Below are 9,304 nucleotides of genomic sequence, written 5' to 3' on the forward strand. Positions count from 1 at the left end.
TACGATGAGGGTTGAACCTAATTTCAAGCCTCACATGCCTCACCCAAACTAGAAAGTGGGCATGAGGCTCAAACATGGTTCAATGTCTATGTAACTAGAGGTTGGTATCATAAATCTAGCCTTAACACATTACCATAGCCTCAACACATAGCTATATTGTTTTGTGTATACACAATGACAAAATTGGAAACATGACTTTAACATTGTTGATATGAAAGAACAATTGGTAATGAATAGCACTTCCATCAAATAGTGCACCACAAAACAATATATTGTTTGCAAATTCAAGTCATTTTAAAGAGAGGCCAATGGAGTCAAAAACATCATCAAAGAGTACAGTGTTAAAATAAACTGGGATAACAATTGAGTAGCAAAAATGGACTTGGTTACAAGCCCTTGCTAAAGCAATTTTTATGCTACTGAGGGGATCTCAAATGAGGATGGTTTTTGGAAACACCAAGATAACAAATGAAGAATAAGAAGATATTAACAAGTACTCTTACTTATGTAGCAATTCATATTTTCAACAAGATAAATGTGAGCTTGGTAGCGATATCAAAGCGCAAACCCAATACATATGTGTCCTTTAACACTGTGTAAATCCGCTTGTACATACTTTGTTTCTCTATTGCAAGTGGATTCATTTATTAGAGTGTTGAAGTATATCCCCGCTCATCTTTTTATATATCAACCTAAGTAGATATTTAATTATTGTTCTCCTTAAAAAAAATCTAGCCCGTCACTTGATCATTTCCACAATTATGAGAAAATGAAGGATGTTCGTGTATTTTCCGCTTATGTGAGGGTGGAGGGCATCTTTTTAATCCACAATGCAGGGAACTCCAAAATGTAGGGACTCTCTCTTATGGAGGGAATGATCATGCTTTCTATTTTAATTGAATAATTAAATAAATGTAGGGTACTTCCATGAGATTTATTTCATGGATCTAGTACCCTTTGATTGCATTATATATCTTAAATATTAACAAAAAAATATAAACGCATTACTATCTAGCAAATCAAAGAGGATAAGGGTATGGTTCTAGACTCCAAACTGTTGAACCTAAGGAAGATAGAGCAGAGAGATGAACAAAGATGAGAGAAGTAGAGAGGAGAGGGAGACCATACACTAGATGTAGAACCCCAAGAGTGTGTAGAATAGACACACTAGACATGTATATATCGTTTCAGGACCTATGGTTAGGGAACACACTATATATAGCTCCAACATCCCCACTCAAACAAAGGTCCCCTAAATGTGGATGAAGACACCTTTGGCAACTCAAAGGAAAAAACCATAGTTATACTAAATACACATGATACTTTATTAAAATTCAATTTGATACAAATTTAAAGTTTCAATTGTAGGAGCTACATCACTCCTGCTTTACAATGTTCCTTTTCAAGGGTCTTTGGAAATTCAATAATCCTATGTATACAATATAGTTGTAGAGCACCTTCAATATTTTTGAGCCCCCGTACATGCTGTTTGACATGAACTTTTTCCTGTAAAGGATAGCAACTCAAGAAACATATCAAGATGTGAAGGCTAGAAATAACTATGTCACATTGTCTTAGAGACGGTTCACAATGCTGCTTTGGAGACAATAGAGAGACAAACATGATATTGATGTAATCACATGTGAGCATGTATACAATGACATCATAAAATAGGCTGGGGCCCAAACAAATGCAAATCATATAATCATCATGGTGTCATGTACCATGGCATCATGGAACCTTCCATGGCATCAAAGACATTATTTTTAAGCTTCTTATTTGATCATGAAATGTCAAATATAGAAATGAGACGCTACTATAGACGACAATATCCATGATGATCATCAAAGGTCAAATACAAAATGAGATGCTAATACAGAAGACAATATATGTGATGAGTTCCAAAGTGGTTGAGATAACACTCATGGCTTCAAGAACCAAACCAATGGATGGAGAGAATAAAGATGAATCACATAACATCACCTTGCACTATCAAGAACCATGGCCATGGATGAAGAGAATAAAGATGCATCATGTAACCTCACCCTACATCATCAAGATAATCAGTACAATTACTTATGAAAATAGATGTGTTTTTGAAATTATTTTATGGTAGTCTGTACGGTGATCTTCTAACATAATATGTAGCCAGCATGCATGGTCTCACATACCATGACATCATGGAGCTCGTCATGTCATTAGAGACGCTACAATGTGAGCATGATAAACCCATGTTAAATATAGACTTGTATCACTGATGACACACACAACCCCACCATGGTGTCATGTATCGTGGTTAATTGGAGAGAATAAATCCACATCATGATACATGAAACATCATGAATGAATGTCTCACTGAACGATACTATGAAGCAACTCAAGAAATTTTGCATCACTTCAAGTCCTCAAACATGGTAAGTCAAAGAAAAGGTCCTAGCCATCACTACTAATGTGCTAACATGAATATAATTTAGAAAGTAGCTGTGTATTCAAAAGAGCCTTAAAGAAATTTTAGAAAGTAGATTTCAATTCAAAATAAAATAACGAGGCTTAAATTAAAATCTTTTGCTGCCAAATATAGCACATTGCTACTACCAAACATATCATGAATAGAAAAGCAAATAGGATAAATTTAGGAACTCAAACAAGGCATGCGCTAAGATGAAAGGCCGGAGGTCAAACAAAAATAACAGAAGGAGTTACTTTACAGTCACGCCTGCCTCTAGCTAGGCACATCCATGCGCAATTGCTGCTTTGTAGTCATGCCTGCTGTAGGTGAGGCCACCCACACACATGTGGCATAAATAGATTGGTTTTGCAGCCGTGGATATCGGAACTTGGTTATCTATGTCAAGAGATTAAACCCCCTCCTATACATTGTCAACAATCAAGCTTTTCCTTGTTTTTAGCATTGAGATGAGAGGCTTCTTGCCATGTACACATAGGAAACTTGATATGAACACACAATGCAACATGACACACCGACTACAGCTTGCTTTGCCCCTCTTCTTACTAAGAAGTATCTAATGATGCCTCCACTAAACACAAAGGAACACAGAGGTAGTGTGGGCTCTTCCCTTGATTCAGAAAGACACATTGTGTATTTTCCCCTTGACTTAGTAAGACACTATGCCTTTACTCAACGTGGCAGCATAGATAGGCATTGTAAGCTCTTTCAAGATTATGCTGTAATTTGACAAGCAACATACATTGATTTCATTACACACGCTCTCCAATAATCATGCCCTTGTCACACTTCTATTCATTTTGGTTCAAGAAACATGAACTTAGCTTCTTCTATAAAAGAGGGGACCTTCCATCATAAATCTATAAACCAGGCAACAATATTATCTTATCTACCTTATGTTAAATAATTAGCTAATATATGCACATAATCGATTGCCTACATTGAGACATACATACGGCTACCCTTACTCTCTTTCAATCTTACAAAAGGCCTCTTTCTACTTAAATTCTTAGTGACCCCATGCCAATTGATGTAAGAAACAAAATGATGAAGAAACAAAGCCTGCAATGATGAAGCATAACACATAATGGAAGGTAAAAGTATGAAAGTAAACTTATCCTTTGAGAGTTGGAAACTCCATATCCACGCTAGCAACCTCGTAGATGAAGTGATCATCATAACAACTCTGATACCATGTTGAACCTAAGGAAGATAGAGCACAAAGATGAACATAGACGAGACAAGCATAGAGAGGAGGGGTAGACGATACACCAGATGTAGAGCCTCAAGAGTGTGTAGAGAAGATACATGCACTAGACATGTATATATAGCTTTAGGACCTAGGGCTAGGGAGTTTTGTATAGCACACACTACATATAGCTCCAAAACAAGCCACTACCTCTCACGTGCTAGATTGTGGGGGATGGCATCTCTTTGAGACCAAAGGTAAGAATTCTCTCTTATAAAGGGCACAAACATTCCCTGCTTTAGCAACTAAATAGCACATATATGAAGGATATATCCATGAGACAATTTCATTGGGGTGGCATCCTTTTTTTATCTTCAATAGGTTAAAGAGTAACTAGAAAAACCAAAAGCATCATTATCAATTACCATCAAAGAGGAGAGGAGTGTGGTTCATCACTCAAATGCATAACCTTCTATTGCATGCTTGATTGGTGGAGGACATCTCTTTGAGCATGGATGCTAGAATTGTATATGAGCATAAGCATGATTGCTTCTAGGAAAATGTACTATGGGATCTAATTCCATGAGATAATTCCATGGGGTAGCCACTATTTGTTTGTACTGATTACTTGACTAATAACTGAACAATCCAAAGCATCGTGATCTAGTAGCATCAAATCCATTTTCATAAGATTGTACCAACTAGAATTATTGACGTCCCTCTCTCTATTTAAAATAAAGCCTAAAAATAAAATACCAATTCTACCTATTCTAGCCCTATTGCTAAACTAGGATAATAGAAGCTACAAGTTTTCACATATCCATATCCTTCTCATGAGATAGCATTATACCTCACAAGACTTTTCAAGGATGAGAGAGGGATAATCCCCTGCAATTGGCTCTAATATATTAGATACAAAATCTTGAGTCAAGCTATCCAAAAAGATTACAGAATAACTAGACAAAAGGTTTCTAGCTAGAAAGAGTCCTGCTAGAGTACACATGAGGCTTCAATATCAAGTCTCTACATCATGAGGCTCAAGAGACTCATAAGATAGAGACTTTGGAAGAGGATTTCAATTAGAAGGACTTTTTCAAGAGTCTCTAGCTCATGAGGCTCTCATGCTTAGTGCAATAGATAGTCTTGCATATAGTTTCTAAAAGAAATATTCCTCCAATTTTTTTCATGAGGATAAATAACTGAGTCTTTGGGTCATGCGGGTCAAGAGCCTTATGAGCTGAAGACTTTTGAAGATGTCTTTCAACTTGAAGAAGTCCTATAGAAGTCTCCATGTCATGAGGCTCTCAAGATTAGCATGATTGACACTCTTGAAGATGATTCATGGCTCAAAAAAGTCCCACTAGAGTTCTCACAAGGCTTGAAAAGAGAGTCTCCAAGTCATGAGGTTCAAACTTAAGTTTGAGCTTCATTAACTAGAGACTCAAGAAGATGATCAACAGGGAAGAGTTGTGGAAGAGTCTTGTGCATGAGGCTCAAACTTAAGCTCAAGCCTCATAAGATAGGACTCTTGTAGATTTCTTTTGGCTTGGAAGAGTTCTACTAGATTGTTTGTGATGCTTAAAAATTGAGCCTTTAGGTCATCAAACTCAAACATAAGTTTAGATCACATGAGACTCAAACATAAGTTCAAGCCGCGAGATGAGGTAAAGACTCAATTCAAGCCTTGTGAGATACAAACTCTTTCAAAAAGTTTTTAGGTGGAAAGAGATTTACTAGAGTGCACATGGGGCTTGAAAATTGAGTGTCCAAGTCATGAGGCTTGAACTTAACCAGAGATTGAATGCTCCACTACAACTAGTCCTACTAGAGTGCTCATATGAGGCTTGAAAGTTGAGTGTCCAAGTCATGAGGCTCTAGCTTAAGTTTTAGCCCCCAAACTATAGACTGAATAATCAACTAGATAGAATTTTGGCAATAGTCTTTGTCTCAAGAATCTCATGAGCTTAAGCTTGAGCCTCATGGGTTCAAGACTTTTGCAAATGGTTTCTACCTAGAAAAAATCTTGCTAAAATTTATAGCTTACGAGTCTTGAAAATTGAGTCTCTAGGTCACGAGGCTCACTTTTGAAGATGATTCATGGCTCAAAAGAGTCCCACTAGAGTGATCACAAGGCTTGAAAATTGAGTCTCCAAGTCATGATGCTCAAACTTAAGTTCGAGCCTCATGAGCTAGAGGCTCAAGAACATGATCAACTAGGAAGAGTTGTGGAATAGTCTATTGGTATACTTGCAATGCCCATCTCTCTCAGTTTTGCCAGCACAATATATGAGGCACAGTTTGTAAGGCCCCTATATGAGGAGAAGCCAATGATGCACATATATTTGGTGGATTCCAGCTTTGCACGTTGATGAGATCTCTATTTGTGATCGTGGATGGTACGGAGCAAATTCGGGGCCAACTTTGGGCTGAATTCTAGGAGGACTTGTCTAAACCCAAAAGCGACAAAAAAGTGAAGCAAAAATCTTGGATTCTAAAGGCAACACAGTGGGAAAGGATGTAATGTGCAAGAACCTCTACAAACTTTTTGCACTTACGGTCACTATAGAAAAAGGTACAACTCAATTATGGCATGAGAGATTTGGTCACTTAAATTGCTGTGCTAAAAGAGATGCAAAAATCTGGGATGGTGGCACACATGCCTCAAATATCAGATATGAATGAAGTTTGTGAAGCTTGCATGATGGGCAAGCAATAAAGAAAAGCATTTCCACAAGAGAGTAGTAGTCGACAAGCTTAGCTTCCTCTAGAGCAAGTACATGCGGATCTCTGTGGTAAAATGTCTATGTCCGCATTGGGTGAATCTTTCTATTTTTTTCTGTTAATTGCGACGCCTTTAGTAGAAAGATGTGGGTGCATTTCATTTGTGAGAAGTTTGAAGCTTTTGGAAAGTTTAAAATGTGGCAAAAGCTTGTAGAAAATGAAACAGGAAAGAAGGTGTGAAGAAGCTTCGCATATCGAGGAGGAGAATTAATCTCAAATGAATTCAAAAACTACTGCAACGATCATGGCATGAACATCACCTTACTACAACTTACACATCACAACAAAATGGAGTTGTGGAGCATCGCAATCGGACGGTGGTAGAAATGGCAAGGTGTATGCTCAAAGCCAAGGGTATGCGAGATTCCTTTTGGGCCGAAGCTGTCAGTACAACAATGTACATTCTCAATCGAAGCTACACAAAGGTTTGAAAGGAAAAACACCTCAAGAAGCCTATTCAGGTAAGAAACCTTCGGTCTTGCAATTTCAAAACATTTGGGTGTTTCTGTTATGCACATATTCCTGATTCACAAAGGACAAAGTTAGAGGCCAAAAGCAAGAAGTGTGTATTTCTCGGATACAGTGAAGAGTCTAAAGCTTATAGACTCTATGATTTAGAGGCAAAGAAAATACTCACCAGTCGGGATGTGGTATCTGAGGAAGGGCCACATGCGGTGGAGAAACGCGATTCACACTTTTGCTCCAATAGGTTGAATGGCAACTATTTGTCTTGTGCTTGCTCTTGGTGCTTTATATTTATGTTTTGTTTACCAAGTGGATGTTGTGTCTACATTTTTTAATGGACTTCTCAAGGAGGAGGTGGATATTGGGCATCCACCAGGGTTTGAGCTGTCTCATTCAAAACAGAAGGTTTGCAGATTGAAGAAGGCTTTATATGGCCTAGAATAGTCTCCAAGAGCATGGTATGTTAGTTTGATAAGTCTTTAAAAAAACTTGGCTTTAGAAGAAGTTCTTCTAAAGAAAATTCATATGTGCTTAGAGAGAATGGAAAACAAGTCATTATTATCTTGTTGGTCGATGACTTGATAATCTCACAAGTGACCACAAAGAGCTTATCCAACAAACTCGTGAGAGTTTGAGTTCTTAATTTGAAATGACAGACGTGGGTTTGTTGCATTACTGTTTGGGGATTGAGGTTTGGCAATCCTCAAAAGGTGTCTTCATCTCTCAACAAAATATGCAATAGAGATTCTAAAAGCTTTTGTCATGATGGATTGCAAACCCGTGAGCACTCCAATGGAGGAAAATGCAAAACTCTCCATGGAAGATTCTTCTCCCTTAGTCGATACTAAAAAGTACAGAAAACTTGTGGGAAGCTTAATTTTCTGTGCAACACTAGGCCAGATACTTCTTTTGGAGTAGGTGTTTTAACTAGATTTTCCAACCAACCAAAAGAATCTCATTGGAAGGCAGGTATGCGAGTTCTTAAGTACGTCAAAGGTACTTTGGGCCCTGGCATTGCCTATGGAATTGGCATAAGAACCCTTAGTGGATATTGTGACTTCAATTGGGTAGGAGATTGTGACTCTAGAAAGTTAGTTTATGGATTTGGTTTCTCACTTGGTTCTGGAGTGTTTTCTTGGATCAGCAAGAAGCAATCAACCGTTACTCTTTCTTCAACGAAAGTAGAGTATAAAGCTGCTTGTTTTGCAGCTTATGAAGCATTTTTGCTTAGGAAAATCCCCATGGACTTAGGTGTTTCTCTTGATTCAGCAACAACCCTTCAATGCGACAACCAGAGCTGCATGGCCATTGCCAAGAACCCCGTCTTCCATGCACACACAAAGCATATTGAGGTGCAATATCATTATGCTTGAGAGCTAAATGAGGATGAAATTGTGGAGCTAGAGTATTGTCCTACTAAAGATAATTGTGTAGATATCTTCATCAAAGCTCTAAGGAAAGACCAGCTACTTTGACATCTTCATCAACTTGGAGTTGGCACACAGCCAACATAGAGAATCTTCATGTGTTCATTGAGGGGGGGTGTTGGTATACTTTCAATGCCCACCTCTCTCAATTTTTCCACGAGAATATAAGCTGCACAATTTGTAAGGCCCCCATATGAGGTGAAGCCAATGGTGCACATGTATTTGGTGGATTCCAACTTTGCACGTTGAAGAGATCTCTATTTGTGATCGTGGATGGTACGGAGCAATTTCAGGATTAACTTACTGCATGGTACATTCTCAATCGAAGCTACACAAAGGTTTTGAAAGGGAAAATGCCTCAAGAATCCTTTTCTGGTAAGAAACCTTCGTTCTTGCATTTCAGAACATTTGGGTGTTTCTCTTATGCACATATTCCTGATTCACAAAGAACAAAGTTAGAAGCCAAAAGCAAGAAGTGTGTATTTCTCGGTTACAGTGAAGAGTCTAAGGCTTATAGACTCTATGATTCAGAGGCAAAGAAAATACACACCAGTTGGATGTGGTATTTGAAGAAGGGCCACATGATGCGGTGGAGAAACCAGGTTCGTCCACTTTCTCATCACATGAAGAAATAACTCACCATGTGTCAGACCAAAGTCAGGTAAAAAATCAAGAGGAGGAGTTGTTTGATGATGACAACTCAAATAAATCTAACCAACTTGTTGTAGCATCACAAGAAAAGCCACTACCAAAGTGGGCTCGACAGCTTTTTGACGCTCGAAACCCTCAAGTTCACAATCCTCGTGAAGAGGAGGGGGGTTTGCCACGATCAAAGGGAAGAGAGGAGCAAAGGAGAGCCTCCAAACAACATCGTCAACATGGCTCTCATGACAGAAATTGTGGGCTTTTTGAAGGAGCTAGCCTACGTTGACGAGGCCATGGCTGATCTAAAGTGGAAGGAAGTGATGCAGTAAG

Source organism: Adiantum capillus-veneris, chromosome 9, assembly GCF_014529385.1.
Source record: "Adiantum capillus-veneris isolate H3 chromosome 9, ASM1452938v2, whole genome shotgun sequence".
NCBI classification, from domain to species: Eukaryota; Viridiplantae; Streptophyta; class Polypodiopsida; order Polypodiales; family Pteridaceae; genus Adiantum; species Adiantum capillus-veneris.